The 22,838-nt window shown below is 40.1% G+C and overlaps 1 protein-coding gene across 1 annotated transcript in view; it reads right to left on the bottom strand.

Moving 5' to 3' along the window:
- Nucleotides 1–22,838, bottom strand: part of LOC135202313 (acyl-coenzyme A thioesterase 13-like) — a 33,055-nt gene that overhangs the window by 1,118 nt on the left and 9,099 nt on the right. The window lies entirely within an intron of this gene.

The raw sequence follows: 22,838 nt of genomic DNA, 5'->3' as shown, positions 1-22,838 counted from the left end.
TTCTTTATAGAATTGAAACATTGCGATACCACTTTTCGCTTAATCTGTTTTCACTGATCAGATTCATTATTCCATAATGCAATTGGTGGTTCATCAAATTATTCTTTCTGTGTAAGTATCCAGTTGTGAAAGAGCCAAAGGATCTGGAGAATGGCAACTTAGCTGTGAGTGATGGGTTTCAGTATAAAATCTGACACATTTTTTTTCACAAACCCATTAAAGGAAGGAATGAGCTAGACACCTTGGACAGAAGTCTTGCACTATTCATAATATTACCATATCAACGAATAAGTATTCTTAACACTCATATAGCTGGCTTGAGGAGTTGTTCTTTTCAACTTATGTAAGATATATATATATATATATATATATATATATATATATATATATATATACATACACACACACACACACACACACACATATATATATATATATATATATATATATATATATATATATATATATATATATATATATATAATATGTATTGCATGTCATATATTAGGTAATTCATATTATTTACAAATACCTATGTTCTCCAACCAGGAACTGGTTTGTGCAGGTTAGTCATCATATACACATGGGGACAAACTGCAAAGACAGGATCCAGAAGAGCAAGTTGAGTATCAAATCTCCTATGATTGATAACTTGCCAGCTCATTGATAAAAGTTTGCTCAGAACAGCAAAATGAGACAGATACATATGTCTCTAAAGGCATATTGAGATGACCCAGGTTCCTTGGACGTCAAAAATGCCTCATGGGTTCTAGGGCTTGAAGCATAGAAGATGATTAGGTAACTATAGGGATTATGTTCTTCCAGAACAAGGCTGTAATTCTTAACAACAGTAGAGACTGGAGATGCAGCAGGCCTGAAAGCCAACTATGTGAAAGTAGATGCAAGGAAGCACTTCCAATTAAGACTGTCATCTGCTGGGTTGTAAGTATATTCTTGTCAGGGAAAACCTGGCTATGCCTAGCATGAGATAGAAAGCAGACTGGCATTTGCAAGGGAGAAAATACTAAAACTTCTGTCAAGTATCAAGGAGTGAGACTATGGCCACAAACTAAATAGTCAGCAAACATAAACCAACACAAAATAGTCAGTGCAAGCATGAAGAGCACTGCAATCACTCTTGGAAGGATGCAAAGTCTTTAGAAGGAGGGAGCATAGGTGCAAAGCATGCAGTCACTCTTGCAACATCAACTGTTGCTACTGTTGCAGTTGGTCTTGCTCAACTAGCTAATACAAGACTGAAAAATAGCATTCTCAAATGGCTACTGATACATTAGAGTGAAAGATAATTGGCAATGGTGTCTGGGCTTGAGCAACAACTGGCATGGGCTGGTGTTATTTTTAGGATAATGATGGAGACTGATCAGCAGCAGATGAGGGCTGGTGTAGATGCAAGGCTGTCTCTTGTATTGGATGGTGCTTCAAACTAAAAGGCAGCAGGACACATTGATGAGAGCAAACACTCAAGTCTTGGGGCCAGAAATGGAAAAGCAGATGATAATCAGGCCAGGTACAGGGGAATATGGGCCTGATGCAAGAGTCCATGAGGGGTACTACGACAATCGGCAGGTAGCAGATTCAACAGGAGAGGAAATGACCTGGCAGATAAAATTTGTCTCAACAAGCAGACACTGTAACTTGTAAATAACTTTTCAGTAAAAACTAAGAATACAAAATATTATAACAATTGCAATATACTCAGAATAGTTCTCACAGGATACCTTAATCTTATGGCAGCACGTACAGTACATTTCCATGTAGTATAACATGACGTTTAGATAAGTGGTAAAAAAATTATGGCAAATTTTCAATAATTTTTCTCATATCTGTAGTATAAGACAATAACACAGCTGTTAAATTACAAAACCATCTGTGAATAGCTAGCTTTTGGTTATGTAAAGATATGCTTTTCCCGCACACGTTGCCTAAAACAGAAACCATCGTTTTGTCTGTTTCATCACTAATCACAAACAATACCTAACAACAATACGATAAATATCATTCGTATGACAGAACTGTTCTAAAGAGTTGTACTATATAATCCAAAATTCTTTTATTTACCACCAAATTGATAATGAATTTTTAATGAAAAATGACTATTATGTTATCCTAAATGCTATTACAGTTTAATTACAGTACCATTAAAATTTCTGAAAGCGTCAAAGGTTGCTGTGAGCGCAACCATAACTCGATGTTTAAATTTTCTCGGCTGGGCTTACAGAAATAAAAATTTATTTCACTGATATGGAATTATTCCTAATTATTATTTGCCATTTACCATATATAAGGGTAAAAAATGGTTTTTATTAACCTTTTTTACCAGTTTAATTTCTAAATTATTGTTTCATATAATATAAAATTTTCATGTATGTCTTAGAACTATAAAGTTTGATGTGGATAAGTTGAGAAATGAAAGAGTTAAACAACAGTATGAGGTGAAGGTAGGAGGCAAATTTGCGGCATTAATTGGTATGGAAAATATGGATATGGATTCAGAGGAATCCTGGGCAATATTAAGTTCAGATACTAAGGACGTAGCAACAGAGGTGTTAGGTTATAAGAGAAGTAACAGCAAACCTTGGTTTAGTGATGAAGCAAAAGTTTTAAGTGAAGAGCAACAAAGGTTGAGAGTTCAAATGGACGATGAACAAGACCTAGAGAAGAAACAACAACTAAAAAGACGAAGAAATAGAAAGCTGAGAGAACTAAGTGATAGGATGAAGCATGACCAAAACATGTTTTGGAAAGAAAGAGCTACCGAAGTTGAAGAAGCTATGGAAATTGGCGAGAGCAGGGCTATGTTTGCAGCTGTGAGATTCTTGAGGAACGCAAGCCAGAAAAAGTTTGGAGGGAGTGATGGCATGTTGGATGAAGATGGGAACTTGGTCACAGACGAAATGGAGAAAAGGAATCTGTTTGCAAGGTATTTTGAAAGACTCCTAAATGTTGATACTACCGGTAGGGATGAGTGCATTGCAGATTTAAACGAGGCCCTGGAGGTACAGGAAGAAGACATTAGTGCAGAAGAGGTGAAAGAGGCCTTAAAATCTGTAAAAATGGAAAAACTGCTGGCGTGTGCGGGATAACTGCAGAGATGCTAAAAGCAGGAGGACGAAGGATGATAGAGGCATTAAGAGTTGTTTTTAGCATAGTTTGGAGAACAGAGGTGGTACCAAGTGATTGGAAAAAGGCAATTATGATACCAATATATAAAAATAAGGGAAGCAAAAGGGAGTGTGGTAACTATCGGGGCATAAGTTTACTGTCAGTCCCAGGGAAGATATTCATGAGAGTAATACTTAACAGAATAAGACCTATAGTAGAAGAGAAACTTAGAGAACAGCAGTGTGGTTTTAGAAGTGGAAGGTCAACAGTGGATCAAATTTTCACCTTAAGACAGATAATTGAGAAGAGATGGGAGTATGCAAAGCCAATATTCTGTGCTTTTATAGACTTGGAGAAAGCGTATGATTCAGTATGGAGAGATGGAATGTGGAGAGTGGCAGAACACTATGGTATACCACTGAAAGTGATAAGGATACTAAAGAACTGGTACCAAGGAGTGTGCAGCTGTGTACAGCTGGATGGACAGCAAAGTGAATGGTTCCCAGTTGGAAGTGGGCTAAGACAGGGATGTGTTATGTCACCCACCTTGTTTAATGTATATATTGACCATATAATGAGAAGAGTGATGGAGAATGAAAACAGAGGGGCTAGTATTGGTGGAGAAGTTTTTATGGATTTGGACTTTGCTGATGATGTTGCGTTGGTTGCTGATACGTGGCTGGTGCTGGTAGGTATGGTAATGAGGATGGAGACAGAGACACAGAATTTTGGCTTGAACATCAGCACAAAGAAGAGCGAGATCATGGTTGTGAGTAAGGATGATGATTGGGTGCACATGGAGGATATGACAATCAGAGGACAGGAACTCAAGCAAGTTGAGAAGTTTGTTTACTTGGGAAGTGTGGTAACAGCAGACTGGAGGCAAATTGAAGATATACAAAGAAGAAAACTAGGAGCAGCAAGAGCTTTTGAGGTTCTGAGAAAAAACGTTTGGTCGAGGCATGAAATCAGCTTGAGAACTAAGATGAGAATATTCAATGCAGTAGTACTACCAGTCCTGATGTATGGCTCGTCTACCTGGGCACTGACCAGAACAGAGGAGAAAAGGTTGGATGCTTTTGAGATGAAGCTGCTGAGAAGAATACTTGGCATTAAATGGGATGATTATGTTAGAAATGAAGACATCAGGGTGAGATTGAGGCAAAGGCCAGTCAGTACCAGGTTGAAGAGGGGAAGGCTGAAATGGTTTGGACATGTTGAGAGGATGGAAGAGAATAGAGACCCCAGGAGAGCACTGAAAGCAGTACAAATAGGAAGAAGACCGCTGGGTAGACCAAGAACGAGGTGGATAGACATAATTGTCAGGGATCTTGAGGATGAAATCCAAAACTTAGAGGAAGCGAGGGAAATGGCTCGGGATAGAGACAGATGGAGAGAAACTGTATCAGCCTTATGCCACTGGCCAGTGGCGGGAAGATAAATCTAATCTAATCATGTATGTCAGTAGTTATCGCACTGAGACCAAGATTACCCTACGAGTGAGCATCACTTAAAATTCAAGGTTTGATTTTTAAAGTGCTTGTATAATACAACCACCAATTTTTAAAAGTGAATTTTAGGATTTAAAGGTTGTCCTATACACAGAAATTTATGGTTCTAAATTTATTCTACACCACTGTATGCAAAAAGTATAACTATGTAAACAACAGGCATCATAACTGAAAAAATATTCATTGCCCACCCATCCCGGGACACGTGGCGGGCCCCGCCCGCCCGTCCCAGGACACATGGCGGGCCCTGGCCGCCAGTCCCGGGACACACATCGGGACTCATGGCAGGCCTCGCCCGCCTGTCCAGGAGCATGTGGCGGGTCTCGCCCACCCGTCCCGGAACACATGACCTGCCCTTTCCGGGACACATAGCGGGCCTCACCCGCCCGTCCAGGGACACGTGGCAGGCCCGACCCGCCCGTCCTGGGACACAGGACATGTGGCTTGCCCCGCCCACCCATCCCTGGACACGTGGTGGGCCCTGCCCGCCCGTCCCGGTACACGTGGCGGGCCCCGCCCGCCTGTCCCGGGACACGTGACCCACCCGTCCCGGGACACATAGCGGGCCTCACCCGCCCGTCCAGGGACACATGGCAGGCCCCACCCGCCCGTCCTGGGACACAGGACATGTGGCGGGCCCCGCCCACCCATCCCGGGACACATGGTGGGCCCGCCCGCCCGTCCCGGTACACGTGGCGAGCCCCCGCCCGCCTGTCCTGGGACACGTGGCAGACCTCTCCCGCCTGTCCCGGGACACGTGGCGGGCCTCGCCCATCCATCCCGGGACACATGGCCAGCCTCACCCGCCCATCCCAGGATACGGGACACGTGGCGGGCCTCGCCCCATCCATCCCGGGACACGTGGCCGGCCTCACCCGCCCATCCCAGGATACGGGACATGTGGTGGGCCCCGCCCACCTGTCCCAGGACACGTGGCTGGACCCGCCCGCCCTTCCCGGGACACAGGGCCGGCCCCGCCCACCCATCCCGGAACACGTGGCGGGCCCCGCCCGCCCGTTCCGGGACACGTGGTGGGCCTCGCCCTCACGTGGCAGGCCTCAAACGCTGTCCCAGGACATGTGACGGGCCTCGTCATCCCGTCCCGGGACACGTAGCGGGCGCCGCCAACCCGTCCCGGGACACTTGGCGGGCCTCGCCTGCCTGTCCCGGGAGACATAGCAGGCCACACCTGCCCGTCCCGAGACACGTGGCAGGCCTCGCCTGCCCATCCCAGGACACGTGGAGTGCCCTGCCCACCTGTCCCGGGACACGTAGCGGGCCCCACCCACCCGTCCTGGGACACATGGTAGGCCCCGCCTGCCTGGAACATGTGGCAGGCCCCGCCCACCCGTCCCGGGACACATGGCGGGTCTCGCCCGCCCGTCCCGGGACACGTGGTAGGCCCTGCCCGCCTGTCCCGGGACGGGCCCCGCCCACCCGTCCCAGGACACGTGGGGGGCCCCGCCCGCCCATCATGGGACACGTGGTAGGCCCTGCCCGCCCGTCCCACGGAGGACGGATGGGCCCCACCCACCCGTCCTGGGACAGTTGGTGGGCCCCGCCTGCCTGTCCCAGGACACATGGCAGGCCTCGCCCGCCCGTCCCAGGACACGTGGCTGGCCTCGCCTGCCCGTCTCAGGACACATGACGGGCCTCGCCAGCCCATCCCAGGACACGTGACGGGCCCCACCCGGGAGACGTGTCTGGCCCCGCCCGCCCGTCCTGGGACACGTGGCGGGCCTCGCCCACCCATCCCGGGGCACGTGGCAGGCCTCGCATGCCCATCCCAGGACACGTGGAGTGCCCCGCCCACCTGTCCCGGGACACGTAGCGGGACCCGCCCACCCGTCCTGGGATACATGGCAGGACCCACCCGCCTGGAACAATGTGGCAGGTCCCGCCCGCCCGTCCCAGGACACATGGCGGGTCTCGCCCGCCCGTCCCAGGACTCATGGTAGGCCCTGCCCGCCCATCCCGGGACACGGGACGGGCCCCGCCCACCTGTCCGACACGAGACACGTGGCAGGCCCCGCCCGCCCATCCTGGGACACGTGGCGGGCCCCACCCACCCGTCCTGGGACACTTGGCAGGTCCTGCCTGCCCGTCCCGGGACACGCTTAGTCTTAGAACCAGAATATGCCACTGACTCCTTCCAATTCACGCCATTCCTTGGAGATCGTGCCATTCCTTGAAGAGGAACAGCTGCTTCTTCAGTTTCCAGTTGTCGCTAACCAGGGGTCTGCTTTTACCCTGCAGTTTCTTCAGGTTGTAAACCAATTTTCCTTCACTCCTCGCAGCTGTCAAGCCTCATCTTCCAGCTTTTCGTTCCGTTTGCCCTGGACACCGGTCTTCCTCTCCAGTCACGATTTCCTTTCTCTAGAAGGCATGTCAGCTCCTTCCTCTTGAGTTTCGCAGCCTCAACTTCACACTGGAGTCCACACTTTTCCTTCCTGAGGTCTTCCACTTCCTTCTGCAGGCGCTCCAACCTGACCTCTCCCCAATTTCCTTTGTCTTTTCCATCAGCTGCTGATTTTCATCTTTGATCTTGAGGATCTTGTCTTCCAGCTGCCGATTTTCCCTCTTTTCTTGGTCGTTTTCCCTCTTCAGGACCAAAGTGTCAGCTTCGAGCGAGTAGGCCCTTTCTTGCCAGGCCTGCTATTGCAACATTTCCTGAGTGATCTGGATTACACGAGTGTGTTCTTCCCTTCTGCCCGCCTTCTGAATCTCTTCATTGTTGTCGAGCCTCTGTCGCAGCTGAAAAATTATCCTGTCCAAGTTCACCTGCTGCTCTCTCTGGCACCAGATGGTGTCTCGCCAAGCCGCAATTCTCTCCTTCAGTTCCTTCCCCTTGGGCTGTTCAACTCCATCAACAGTAGTCAGGAAGAACCTCACCAGTGAATAGGCAGCCACAATAAACAAGATGACTATTCCTGCATTAGACTTCTCTCCGTATTTCGAACAATATCTGGACATACCCAGTTCACATACTCTCCTCTCATTCTCTCGATTTTTCGTTGATTTTCTATATTCCACGAGAAATATTTCGATTTATCAAAATATAGCAGGAAATATTCTGAACATTTTTTTTTAACCCTGCCTTGTCTCTTGGTGCTATAATTTGCTGAAATCTCTCTCTCACTCTCAGGGATTTTTTGCAGTACGAATCTTCTTTGTCTGATCTCTCTCTCTCTCTCTCCATGCGGGATTTTTTGTTAATCTTATCTGTTAAAATAAATTTAGGGATTTTCCTTTATTTACATTTTTGTCTATAAGAAAAACAATACTACCTACATACGGGCAATTGCAACCTAGGGGAAAAATGACCATTTTTCTAAGGCAAGTTTCCTTTTTATTGAATTTTACAGGATAACTAATTAAAAGATACAATTCTAAACGAATTAGCCGAAACATCAAGAGAAATATATATATGTATATACATACACACACATATATATATATTAATTTATATATATTATATATATATATATATATATATATATATATATATAAATATATATATATATATTATATATATATATGTATATATATATATAGATATATAGATATTATATAAATTTGTATCTTATTATTACATATTAATATATAATTATATATATAATCTAATGTATTATATATAATATATATAATAGATATATAATATATAATATATTATATCATATATATATATATATCTATATATATATATATATAGATATATGTAGTATGTATGTATGTAGTATATAATAATTAACTACTCAACCATAAACATTTTCAAACACTATAGGTAAGTTTTAAGATTTTAAACGTATATCATATGGATACAAAGAAAAGATGAACTAAAATTTAATTACATTTCACATAAAAGTGAAAAAAGATATAAAGGAGTAAAATTTTATTAGAACATAACTCGCGTTCGTAAACTGAAATGCAATATGAAAACAAAGTAGAAAACACTAACATCCCTATTCCTATTTAAGGCGAAAATGACACTAACCATGAATTAGCGCGACTGGACGTTGCGTATATGTTTAATATAATATGCAGGCAGCTTTCTGAACGTCGGAAATATTTGAGACTCCTTGTAACATATTAAAAATGGGATGTAAATATGCAATTCATCATTACCTTATTATCTGAGAACATAGAAATAATAAGAATTGTTTTGAATGAATGCGGTTCAGCGACCATTAATCACCTGGCATCTAAATTCAGTCCCAATTCAGTAACAGAACAAAAGTAAACACACCTTTGATTAATGACAAAGTCATTTTCCAGGGAATCCATGTTATGTGACTGGAAATTCTTTGTACAATTCTGCGACTGACGGTCAATTTGAATCACAGCAGTTTTAAAGAATGTTTATTCCAATAAAATATGCAGCACTCCTACAGTACTATGTAACCACACTATATCATCAAATTGTTTTAAAACTGAAAATTTCATAGAGATGATGAAAATTTGAATTCCATTTTCAAGTGTTCAGTCATTGACTAATTAATTATGTAGTATACTACCGGGTGTTTCGAAATTAGAGCCCACCCCCACTCCACAGAACAATGGAAAGTTATGAAGTTATCTGCTATAGGCTATCTCCAAGTACATTATCTCAAGTTTCTATCAAGTCATTTTTCATTTTACATTTCTTGTATTTTCAGACTGAGTGACAGAGTTCAATACAGCCATGGCTAACGACTTGGAGGAAATCAGATGGACTGACCGAATCCGGGCTATAACCTTCAGGGAGGCCAGGGATGCTGGCGCATCCCTCCTTTCACGTTCCTGGATAGCTAAATACATTAAAAGAGATGAATCCTTTGTTGAAAGAAACTGGAACAAAAATCCATATGACTGTCATCATGAAAAGAGTGAAAATCTTGTAAGGGCTGAAGTCCTTTCTCAGGAGTCAAAAGACATCATAGCTGAGGCATTGGGTAGACCAAGAAAGTCTTTATGTAAATTGGGGAAAGAAGAGGAAAGAAGAGAAGTTATAGTGCTGTATATCATGAATTGAAAAAATCTGGTATCAAGCCATTTCATGTTATCAGCAAGCCCAACATCACTCAGCAACAGAGAGAAGACCGTGCATGGTTTTGTGATTCATTTCTTAAAGATTGGGATGAAGCTGACTTTCTCCATGTTGTCGCATCAGATGAATTCTTCATTTACACAGTCAGGAAGCCAAATCAGTTGTGAAATTTCCTGAATGTTTGGGAATTTTTCTCCATTTCACAGCCAAACGGTTGATGTGGATCATCAAAGAAAAAGGACAGTCATGGAATGGCGAATACTTCAGAGAAACTGTGCTTACTAGTGGAGTATTTCCTTTCCTCAAAGATTCTGAAAATGTATTATCTGTTAAAGAAATCACATTTTTGCATTATAAGGCACCATGTTTCAAGGCTCTTCAGACACAGGAGCTGCTTCGAAACAGTGGTATCGATTTATTCTCGTCAAGTGAATTTCCAGGTAGCTCCCCTGACCTTAATGTGGGTGAAAACATTGGTAGTATCTTAAAGGATCGTGTTGAAGTGCGCACAGTGAACTATGATGGTATACCAAGCCTCGACAACCTGCGAAGAGAGGTGACCGAAGTGCTCAGGGAAATGGAGTTTGAGTCTCAGCTTTTTTGCAATTTACTGATGGAGGCCAAACAAAATATCAAATAGTCAAAGAGAAACTTAAATAAATACCTGTTCTGAATTACTATTGTTTTTGTCCATATCAATTTTAGTTTATGCCTTAGAGGGGGGGGGCCTTTAATTTTGAAAAACCCTGTATATATGTTCTTACAACCGAGTAACCTACCTATCATATTGGATATAATTTCTATCGCTATGGAATGCATCCACCTACAATTCCAGTACCTATTATTCAGTATAACACTGAACCGTCTTCTCTACCAGAGAGAGAGAAACGACAGTTACATTTGCTTTGAACTTGAGAGCACTTTTTTTTCACCTGATGCAGTAGTTTTCATCAATTGAGACACAATAATCCATATTTAAGGTATTTACTTATCTAATTAATTTTGTCTTGAGACCTCTAAACTAAACAAAAACAAGAAAATGCTGGCACATTTCATAATCATACAAACTCGCATTGTTAAGAATGCAGAAGTCTGTAGACATAGTTATGTAGGGAATATATTAGCTAGGAAAATCTACTAGTAGAGTTATGGTAGATGAAGACGAAGGAGAGGTAGAGAGAGTGGTAGAAACTGAACGCAAAATAGCATGTTTGAAAAGTGAGACCCATAAAACCAGCGCCTTCGACACAACAAAATATGATGAGGCAAGCTGTAAGTGTTAAGCCCCTATTACACGTATCCGGTTTGCTACGGCCAACCGTAGGAAAATTCTGGCCTACGGCTAGAGTTATTACACGTATTTGAACGGCCGGTGGCAAGTGGGTGAGTGTGGCACTGTTTGTGGTGGAGGAGTGACATGTCTTCTCTCGACGACAATCTCGTTCCTATTGCTCTAGCGTGCTGTTTGAAGGTGACAACAAGAAAAAGGAAGATTTGGTCCAAACATTGGCTGTGTAAACGACAAAAATACTCTCATGTTAACTTAATGAAGGAACTAGCACTAGAAAAAGATGACTGGTTTAACTACATGCGAATGGATCATGACACATATTTGGAACTCTTAAGTCAGGTATCACCTTTAATAGAAAAAAAGGACACTTGCATGAGAGAAGCAATTAGTCCACATGAGCGTCTTTCAGCCACTTTGAGATTTCTTGCTACAGGAAGAACATAGAGCGATCTAAAGTTTACAACAATTATATCGCAGCCTTCTCTCAGTGCAATAATCCCAGAAACATGTGCAGCAATCTACAAATGTTTAGGCCCAAAATATCTGAAGGTAAGTTTATTTTGCACAAATAACTATAATTTCTCGTTTTAGTATGAAACATTCATACCAGGTTAATTAAAAAAAATAAAGAAGTTTCAAACTTTATTCCAGAGTATCTAAGGTTCATAAATGTACATGTGTACCTACATTACATTTGGAGAATATCATATGTCTCATAATTGTAATCCGCACAAGAGCTTGCCATGGTGGCGACCTTCCACTGTCAGGTGCAGCCTCAGACTGATGTCATACCATACGGTGAGCAATTACACGCTATGTCCTCAGTCGTGACGTACGACGGCCGTACGGCCAACTTTAGTACTGGCGAAAGTTCATCCGGCCGGCCGTGGGTTAGCGTTCATACGGCCAATTTGCTATCACACGCTCCGGTTTGAACATATGCTAGCGTCGCAACCGACGGCGCCATAGGAAACCGGATACGTGTAATAGGGGCTTTAGACCTTGACCCATTAAGTGGGTGGTTACGATGGATCACGGCACCCACTAGGATTCGCCCAAGGGTGGGACTGGAAACAGTAGGCGTTCAAGTTCAACCAATTAAGAAGAAATAGGGTGTTCTCCAGTTGAAAAGAAGGAGTCTGATTTATCCTTATTTTCAATTACTTATTGAAAACAAACTAATGATGACATATGACAGGGAAAAAGTTTTAATCTGTCCTGGGTCCTGAATCAAATATTGGTGCAAATACAATAGAAGCTCAACTTCTCACTGCATAAAGAAAACATAATTTCAGGTCTATTTTAAATATATTATGATGTAAACCGATATTACAATGGTAAATTCACATCACCGGTGCATCTGATGTTCAGGCCAGTCCCTTACGACGCTCCTGATTGGCTGTTGATAAGCCAATCACGGGGCTGGAAACTCTCAGTCACTCTCTAAAGAGTGCACACAGGCAGGATGTATGTTCAACCTCTCATGAGGGATACGTCTTTCAAAAGTATCCCTCAGGAGAAGTGGAACATACATCTTGCCTATGTGAATGCTCCGGCCCTGTCATTGGCTTATCAACAGCCAATCAGGAGCGTTATAAGGGACTGGCCTAGACATCAAATGCACGGCTGATGTGAATTTACTATAGATTGAATAATGTGCACTACTCATTTTACTTCAACATAAATGTCATAGATGACATGATAATGGATTGGCGATCTGGGAAGATGAATACTTAGTCCGCATAATTATGGTTGCCACTTGATCTTTACGAGTTTTGCAGAGATGCCGGTATATATAATATTAGAAGTTTTATTGTCTATGAAACGAGAGCTCCAAAGATATATTTTTGAAACTCTGGTCATTACCTTTTTACATAGCAAATTCATTAAAAGCAAGAATTCTGGCATTGAAAATCCTTCGTTGAAAACGCTGAGTATCTTACTTGTTTAGCCTACTACCTACTAGCGATAAAAACTGTGTATGCCCATAGGAGATTGTGGAGGTCATTGATCACTTGTTTACTGCACCTATTCGTAGGATATGATGATCATGAACTTCGCACATAGGGATTTGAACGATTTTTATTTTTAAATTTCGTTATACTTAAGTAATTTACTAATATATATATAGATAGTATTATATATATATATAATATATATATATAGATTAATATATATGGTAAATATCTATGTATATATATATATATATATATATATATCTATATATATATATATATCTAGCTATCTATCTAGATATATAAAGATGAAGATATATATATACATATATATATATATATATCTATATATATATATATATATATATATATATATATATATGTTATATATACATATATACACGCATATATATATATATACACATGTACATATGTATACATATATATACACATACATATATGATATATGTATATATGTATATATAGTTATATATATATATATATATACATATATACAAATACATACACACACACACACACACACACATATATATATATATATATATATATATATATATATAGATATATATATATATATATATATACATATATAGATATATATATATATATATATATATATATATATATATATATATATACATATAGATATATATATATATATATATATATATATATATATATATATATATATATATATACACGTTCATACATATGTATATTATATCTATATATACATATTTATATACATTATATTTACATATATTTATATACATGCACTGTGTATATATACATACATACATATACCTATATACGTAATATATATATATATATATATATATATATTATATATATATATATATATATATATATATATATATATATACATATGAGATGTATTATTTTTTCCTTTCTTATTTGTCCCAGATAACAGCATTTATGTATCAGTATATAACTCATTAAATCATATAGGAAATAATTTTATATTAACAGATTTATGTACATTAATTATATCACCGTCATATTCTGGTAAGAGTCTTATCTTTTGTAATATTGTATTTGAAGGAGAAATTGTTTTAAAGTAAAAAAATATTGCAATTTGTATATGATAAATTTACATGAATGTGTCATGAAGAATTGCTGCTGAAAATGCAGATGTGGAATCCGCATCGGCATACAAACTTGGATAGCTGCCCCGTAGACTTTTTATTCTGCATAGCAGACGAAAATTCCGCACTTCGGCAACACTGCTTGAGATTTTGGCTTCCTGTCTGGACGGGAAGCAATGACCACGAACCGCGAGCGACGCGTAGTGTAAACAAACAAGATGGCTGCTGCTGATAGGACGTACTCTCAGACCTTTAGCTTCTCTTCTCCTGAGCCACTCTCGAACCCGCAAACGTTTTTTGTTACTCTTGCATTTACGTTAAGATTCCAAGAAAACACATCACTGCTGCACATCTTGCAACAGTCCGACAATTTCTGGCGCCATGATGATATCAGCTGATCAGTTTTGTTTACTTTTTCCTGCTGCTCCTCGAAACAAAGAGATCCTGGTGTGACGATACAACACTTTTGCTCGCGAGCATCGGCTGGATGCTGGCCAAAACTGCGAGCAAGAAATGACTAGTGTGATACCAGCTTTAGGGCACAAAACTGTCTTCCTCTTTCACGAGGCTCATTGTTTCCTCTTTGCAGTGTTCATATTGACCATTAAAATCGCCTGTAAGGTCACTTTTGAAAAGGAACGAATGTAACACATCAATATCGTCACAGAACTTGATCAAGTCCGAAAACGTAACAGGGTTAGCAGCGGACTGGATGAGGAGTAGACGGTGACACCATGTTGACTGTTTTGAATGGTCGCACCTCGCGGGTCTGGTAGGTCTTCCAGGTCGAAGGGGCTACTTACCTTGGTGGAGGGATTATGGGCCGGGCAAAAGGTGTCCTGCGGCCTAGCCAACTAAACTGAAAACTACCCGAGATCTTTATCAAGACCTTTTTGAATAAGACTATTTGTCACGAATAGTATTGCAATAGACTTACCGGCTCGTGCCTGATGGAAGGAGGCTGATGAGTAGTCTGCAAATTTGTCGGGCAGGCCTCATAACTCCTGCCCGGGCCACCAATCCCTCCGCCAAGGTAAGCAGTTCCACCCAAAACAGCTGACGACCGAGAAAACAGCTGACAACCTCTTGGCCATTATGTCCCGAGCCCCCGACCCAATGCGACCTTCTCAGTCTCTCCTGGCTTCCCAACATGGCTGTATCCGTGTCTATCCTGCTCACCTTCAATTTGCCGCTGCCAATCTGGTCACATTGCTCGATTTAGGTATCTTATGTAATGATGAGAAGTCATTACTTATCTTTTTAATGAAAAGTGGCCTTCTTGGCAATTTTAGTGGTGAATGTGATAAGTGTAAAGAAGGCACAATCAGCATCGTGAAGCATGGCAACACTTTCCACTGGCGGTGTAACGTCCGTTGTTGTTGTCTGATTTCGATCTCCAATAAGGTAAGTGCGGTTTTATACAGCTTTTTCTTGCCAGAACATACAAGCTTGCCAAGAATCATTAAAAATGTGGATAAGATGTGCAGCGCTGTTCCACCGTGCTGAAACTAATTTTTTTGTTTTTTTGTCTATGCCATTTTTTCTTGCCAGAACATACAAGCTTGCCAAGAATCATTAAAAATGTGGATAAGGCGTGCAGCACCATTCCACCGCACCGAAACTAATTTTTTTTTTTTTTTTTTTTTTTGTCTATGACATTTTATCTTGCCAGGACATACGAGCTTGCCAAGAATCATTAAAAATGTGGATAAGGTGAGCAGCACTGTTCCACCGCGCTGAAACTAATTTATTTTTTTTTTTTGTCTATGCCATTTTTTCTTTTTTTATAGACTTTTTGATATTCCATTACTGCACATTTTCAAAAACTGCTCCAAAACATACATCCACCATCTTTTTTGTATTCGTCCACCAATTATCTAGCAGACGGTGCTCTTGCCCGACGAATCTGCAGGCGCTCCAGCTAGGCTGATAGTCCTATCTTAGGGGATAGGCTCCAGGGGAACTGGCTTATTCGGACCATGTACTGGCTCATTCGGACCTTTATCCAGGCTTATTCGGACCTTGGCTCATTCAGACCATGCACGGACTCATTCGGACCATGTACTGGCTCCTTCAGACCTTTATCCAGGCTTATTCGGACCTTGGCTGATTCGGACCATGCACTGGCTCATTCGGACCATGTACTAGCTCATTTGGACCTTTATCCAGGCTTATTTGGACCTTTATATGATTGGCCAATTCGGACCTAATATGCAGTGGTGGCTCCTGGCTTTCATGCATAGGGGTGCTGTTACATAATTTTTTCTTTCAATTCCTACATATTAACTGCATAAACACACATTATAAAGTACACACACACACATATACATATATATATATATATATATATAATATATATATGACTGGTAAAAATGTTCTGTAACAACAGAATTCCATCTAATAAAAGGAGCCCATAAAAACACCAAAATGTAGAGACTCTTCAGGTATATGAATATACCTGAAGAGAGACAGCAGTCTCTGAAATATAGTACTTTTCTCTCTTCATTTTGGTGTTTTTATGGGCTCCTTTTATTATATGTATATATATATATATATATATATATATATATTATATATATATATATATGACACTATAAACAATGCCAAAAACTTAATTTCTTCAAATTTGCTAATTGTCTGTTTTTCTTGAGCTATGACTGATTACTAATGGATGATTACCCTAATCAAATTTGAAACTGCAAACAAAACTGAGTTTGTACTCTCTCTCGGAAGGCAGCAGAATCGCTGCCAAGAGCTATTTTGAATTTTAGCATCATTGACATTATTGTGGGTATCATTCTTTCCCATTTATTGCAACTCACCACCGAGTTGATTATTCTGCATTACATTACATATCATTAGTATCGTCACTAATTTGATCATTATCACTAATACTACATACTGATTAGACTATTGACGAATTTCAAATCACACCTTCGTCCTCCAACAGCTAGGCTAACACTGCTCGAGAGGGCATCACCCTTACGTGCGAGCTGGCTACATTATCATCCTACTAGCAAAATAAGAACTGTTGATGCAGAGCACCAGTAGTTCCTCATATTTGTTTTTTTTTTTTTTTTTTTTTTTTTTTTTTTTTTTTCAAAAACAAGAGAATGGTAATCCTTTTTAAAGGATTATTGATAATCTATACTTAATTTCTCATATTCATGTTATATTCATAATTTTCTGCATATATATATATAGGGGGTGCAGCAGCTCCACAGTGCCTACTGACGAGCCGCCACTGCTATGTATTTACATGTGTAACATTTGTGACGTTGTTTTATAATGTTGTCTCAATGTTTGTAATCCATAATCAATCCAAAGTCTATTATGAAAATATATTGGGGAAGCAATGGAAATCCACTCCTCTCACGTTTCTAGGACCATTTATTTCGTACAGTTACATATGTTGGTGTCTCCATCGTTATTTACAAACGAGGCACCAAGTTGTACTTTTGGTTTGCATCGCAAATGTTGGTTGGTATAACCCCATTCATTCTTAGCTATACCTCCGTTGACTGTGAAGATATTCTCTAAGCTTACATCGTTGGATAGATGCAGGGAAGGTTTTGAATAGATGTTTAAGCTAAGAGAGGAAGGGTAAGTCTGAGATACAATTCGTTTACAAATCATAGGAGAGCAACACTGCTCAATATACAGACATATGAACTAACATACGTAACTAGGTTAGTCACATAGGCCACATTGTCTCGTGGGAGAATCAAAAGGATTCCCAGAGAAGGCATTGTTGATGTTATTGTCCGACATAGATACTGCTGATCCCAGGTGTTCACACACTGGGGTGTTTGGTCAATCTTTCCTGCATGACCTCCTTGGTCTATGGTCTGGTTCTTGGTTACATGAATTACTCTACAGAATGTTTACATACATTCTTTACTTTAATGTAACACTTACACATATTGCTCTAATTTTTAAAATAGGTTAGGTAACAATAAAGCTAAAAATTAAGCCCAAATTCACCCGAAATAGTCCCTTGGTTTACACTGGTGCATAGTATATACGTGCAAATTTCTTCAGTAGGTGACCTGTTGTTTTCCTTTCATTATAATCCTTCCACAGTTTCATGACACACCCTTGTGGTTCCTTGACCTGCTTTCTCTGATGTCTCTTTAATTTGCCCTCTTTGACAAGCTTAATTCACCCGATTCAGTATTTCCTTTGCCTCCAAGTATATTAAAGATATAAGTGAATAAGGTGCGAGGTTACTTTCTTGGCTTTTTTGTTCAGCTTATGATGCCACCCCTTCCACGTCGTTGTTTGTCCTATATTATAATACTGCCCCCAAACACTCACCAGTTCTCCATTTTCCTCACCTGACTCATCAACCACGTTAGGTCAACATAATCCATAAACTCTCTAACTGACCCAATGACACCCACCTTGCCTGAAAGTTCATCAAAGGTTTCCCTAAGATTATTGCTATAATATAAAATTATTTGTATGGGTCCGAATCACCCAAAACAAAGGTCCGAAACAGCCGAGCAAATTGTCCGAATCAGCCAAGACTTGGGTTCGAATCTGATCCGAATCAGCCATGGTCCGAATAAGCCTGCATCTGGCTCCAGCAAGGATGTTCATTTCTAAAATTGCAAAAAGGAGGACACCTCATACGTGATTATAAGTATATATATATATATATAATATTATATATATATCATTATATTATATATAAGAGTAATATATTATAATTCTATATATATGATATATATATATATATATAATCTGTGTTGTATATATATATATATGTATGTAATGTATGTATGTACGTATTATGTATGATGTATGTATGTATGTATGTTATGTATGTATGTATGTTATATGTATATATCGCCTAAAAAATTCCCCTTCGGTTAAGCATATATGAAAATATAATAATTCCGAGGTAGAGCGAATTAGATCTTAAAGGACATTTGTAGCTCGATGTATATACGTATATGAATCACGGTAATGTAATATGACACACACACACACACACACACATATATTATATATATATTATATATATATATATTATAAAATATATATTATTATATATTATATAATACACATATATATACATATATAATAAATATATATATATATATATATATATATAGATATATATATATATGATATATATATATATATATATATATATATATATATATATATATATATATGGGAGAGAGAGAGAGAGAATTTTACCGAAATTACTGTACATTTATAGATCCCATTGTGTTCTAACCTTGCTTGCCTGCTGGTTTATTCACTGTATTTCCAATAGTTTTTCTTGCTGTTCAGAATTTTTTGTACACAGCTGGGCATTCTTCCGAGAAGTTGATACAGATTTGAAGCTCTGCCTCGACTGTTTCCACTTCTAACCTGTTTCTTTCGTTCCTCCAAGCTGTTGTCATTGTCATCAGTGAAAAGACTCGATCTGAGTGAACATTACTGCATGGAATGAAGAAGATAATATGCACTCACTTTCTTCAGGTATGTAAATTGACACTCAGATTTACTGAACCGTTTGCGATAACGCTCATCATTGTGGCAATCTACCATTTCAGGAAATTTCCTTCAGAATCCCATACTCTTCATAAAATTCATTCATGTCAATATCTCCATGATTAAAAGTCCTTTACTGCATCACTGAAGTCTCCAAAAGATACATCACCTGCCAATCCCAATTTCGATACTCGTATGAAAACGGTTTTCAGAGAAATCTTAGATATGTCTGGAGTAAGCTAAGTTTAGTGTTCACTCCTACCCAAAAAATCGGGTCTTTCATTCTTCTCTCATCTCAAAGACATTTCTACAGAACCTTGGGTCATTCCTTTTCCCCTAAGCTCTTAAAATAACCTGTCTGGGCTTTCCAGTATTTCAGTATTCTGTCAATTGATGGCAAAAAAGAAAGTCATTAGTTGTGTTTCAATAGATTGCAGGTATCAGTCTCTACAAATTCGCAGAATTCCTGTAACTGTTGTGTTGACTTGCCGACCTTAGCCTTTCTTTCGTCAGTCTGTTTTTTTAACTTACCTCGTTTATTATTATCATTTTTTATTTCTCTCCCAAGAAAGAAGGACAAATGCACGTCCTCCCTAAGGTTGCGGAGAATAGAGGACGAAGGGCTCAAAAGGAGGACTAACGGTTGGGCCATACCCTTATACTAGAGCAAAGATGAACGTGGACAAGAGATTCTCAAAAAAGCTCACAAAAACGCGTTATTTTCTCTCAAACAAATTCATAACCGAGACCCTAAATCACTGCAAACGTTATCCTACACGCTAAGGCCTATGATGGCAAGGATTAAGACGGATTACTTACCTCAGTCACACAACTCATTCGTATCAAAGTGGACCTTCCCCGACCTGGCCACGGGACCGGGACCGACGATCATGGATCATGGCCCCGATCTGCTGGGTAACGCAGGTTGAGTCAATGAGTCTAGATAAAAGGAAGGGCGATCGAGTTGTTTGAAATTAAGCTGGCCTTAATTTATGGCCTCACGAGCTAGTCAAATTAAATTTTGCATTAAGACTTATTTTCTCTATGTAAATTGAAATTTATGCAATGTAATGGGTATGAGCGTATTCCACGGGGAGTAAAACTTACGAAAAAAAAAAATAAAAATGCCGTGATTTAAGAACAATCTGTTCTTGTTACCAGCTGACGTATACGTAGCGTTTTTCACGTATGTGAACATTCATGGAAAAATATGTGCACTTCTTTTTTTCATGTCATTAATCCTTAGGGATCTTTATTAAGACCTTTTCGAATAAGGCTGTTACTTCCATGTCCTTTAAATCTTACTGAAAGCAACCACAGCCGACTAACCATCTGGTACAAAAACTCATTATTATAATAATATCGACTAAAAAAAACGGTCCAAAATTCAACCTAAGCTTTGTTTACACTGTGACGTCATCAATCGGTGTTATGTCGGCTGTCTGGTAGTCTATCGTATAGGCCAATGTTTTAAGGGCTACTACTCGGTGGGGACATGTAACTCTCCGGCTTAATTGATGACGTAACATATTCTGCTTAGGTGTACTTAAAGTAATATTCCGAAAGTAACTTTGACCGAAGACAATGGCAGCAGCAAATGGCGCAAAGAAATTCCTTCAGCAAGTGATGAAAATATGAGCGAACGAGGATTTGATAGGAACCTTTCCAAAGTAAGTGATCTACCAATAAAAGTTATTCTAAGTGCATTAAGCCACCCAGGTTTCGATGTTATAAGTATTAATTTGTAGGTCCAGGGATTGCGAATCCCCGCCCCCCCCCCCCCCCCCCCCCCCTCTCCTCGGGCCAGGTCGGGGCACGGCGCCTCAAGTCAGGTTAGGAATGCAAGTTTTGGTTAGGCAAGTGTTAGGCTACTACTCATGGGCATTAAGCTCTTGTTCTAGTTAAGTCAGTTTTGCTTATGAGTGGGGTTCCAGGGATACTAGCTAATTTCCACCCCCCCCCCCCCCAAAGCCAGGTCAGGGTACGACCTCTTAAGTCAGGTTAGGAGGGTAAAGACTACCTAGTTAAGTCAAGACCCAGCATTTTAGGAAAGTTTAGTTTTGGCCCGCTTTTGTGGTCTGAGTTCTTGCACCTACCAGTCTCCGCTAATGGGTATGGCATTTGCAATACTACAGACCTTTTCACCATTTCTGAACCAATGGTCAAGGCTATTTTAGGCTTCTTGTGCTCTCCTATTGGGATAGCCTATGCTGCATTTAACTTTACATGGGTAGGCTACAATTTTTTTCTTACCCGAGTCTATGAGCTATACCTAAATCCTACAGGAATGCAGTAATGCATTTTACACGAATATCTCGCTTGTGGATGATTTGCAAAAATAAGTAAATTATAGTACCCTAATAATGTACCTAAAAATTTGGAGTAGTTTGTAGAACAATGGTGTCAGGCTCTTATACTAGCCTAACTCCAAACAGAGAAGAAGTCCATGCTCCGTGTTACTTGGAGGCAGGGGGTCCAGGTCGGGGTATGATGTCCCTCTCCCCAGGTCAGGGCATGGAACCCTAGTTAGGTTAGAAAGTCAAGGTATGATTAGTCAGAACATGGCGTTCCAGGATTGTTTTCACCTGTGGGATCTGTATCCGTCGTTCTTTGCGGACCCCTTTTTTGTGTGATACAGTATACATATTGATAAATTAGAAGTTCTGTCTGTTTCCTAACCTAATATAGGAATTACACAATAACCTGACTTACTAGACCAGGGTCTCCTCCCTGCCAGGATGGGACCTTGTGTAGCAAATAATTCTTCCAACCAATACTAATTTTCTGTCTCTAGGCTGTAGTCTAATTTAAGGCTGAAGTAAACATTAGAGGGAAAAATAGTTATTATTCATTCCTATTCTATCTGCAATTGTTGGGAACTATAAGGTGTAAATGAGAGTTTAGTCATGGAAAGCTTAAAAATTTTAATCAAGTGATTATGTGTGGTGCAGCACTGATCATGATGGTGAAATAAATCAGCATACACTCTGAACACAATAGAAGTCATTACTTAGAGAAAAATAAGTTTTACATTTGCTATCACCATAATACATTCACCATTCAGTTCAGTAATCTACATAACAGATTTTTTTTTTTTTTTTGAACTAAATGAAGGCTAAAGATTTCACTGTGCGTAATATTTTTTTTGTTTGCTTTTACTTTGTTTAGCAGAAACTTTTGCTCATAAATGTTTCATTGCTTTCATTTTTCTTGATAAAAGGTTAGTGTGATATCAGGTGGTGGTGGGAAATGTGTTGCCGAGATGGTTGTGGAAGAGGAACATCAGAATCGTGGTGG

This window comes from Macrobrachium nipponense, chromosome 30 (genome assembly GCF_015104395.2).
Source record: "Macrobrachium nipponense isolate FS-2020 chromosome 30, ASM1510439v2, whole genome shotgun sequence".
In the NCBI taxonomy this organism is placed as follows: Eukaryota; Metazoa; Arthropoda; class Malacostraca; order Decapoda; family Palaemonidae; genus Macrobrachium; species Macrobrachium nipponense.
The sequence above is the reverse complement of the archived record's forward strand: the minus strand, read 5'-3'. Positions and strand labels throughout refer to the sequence as shown.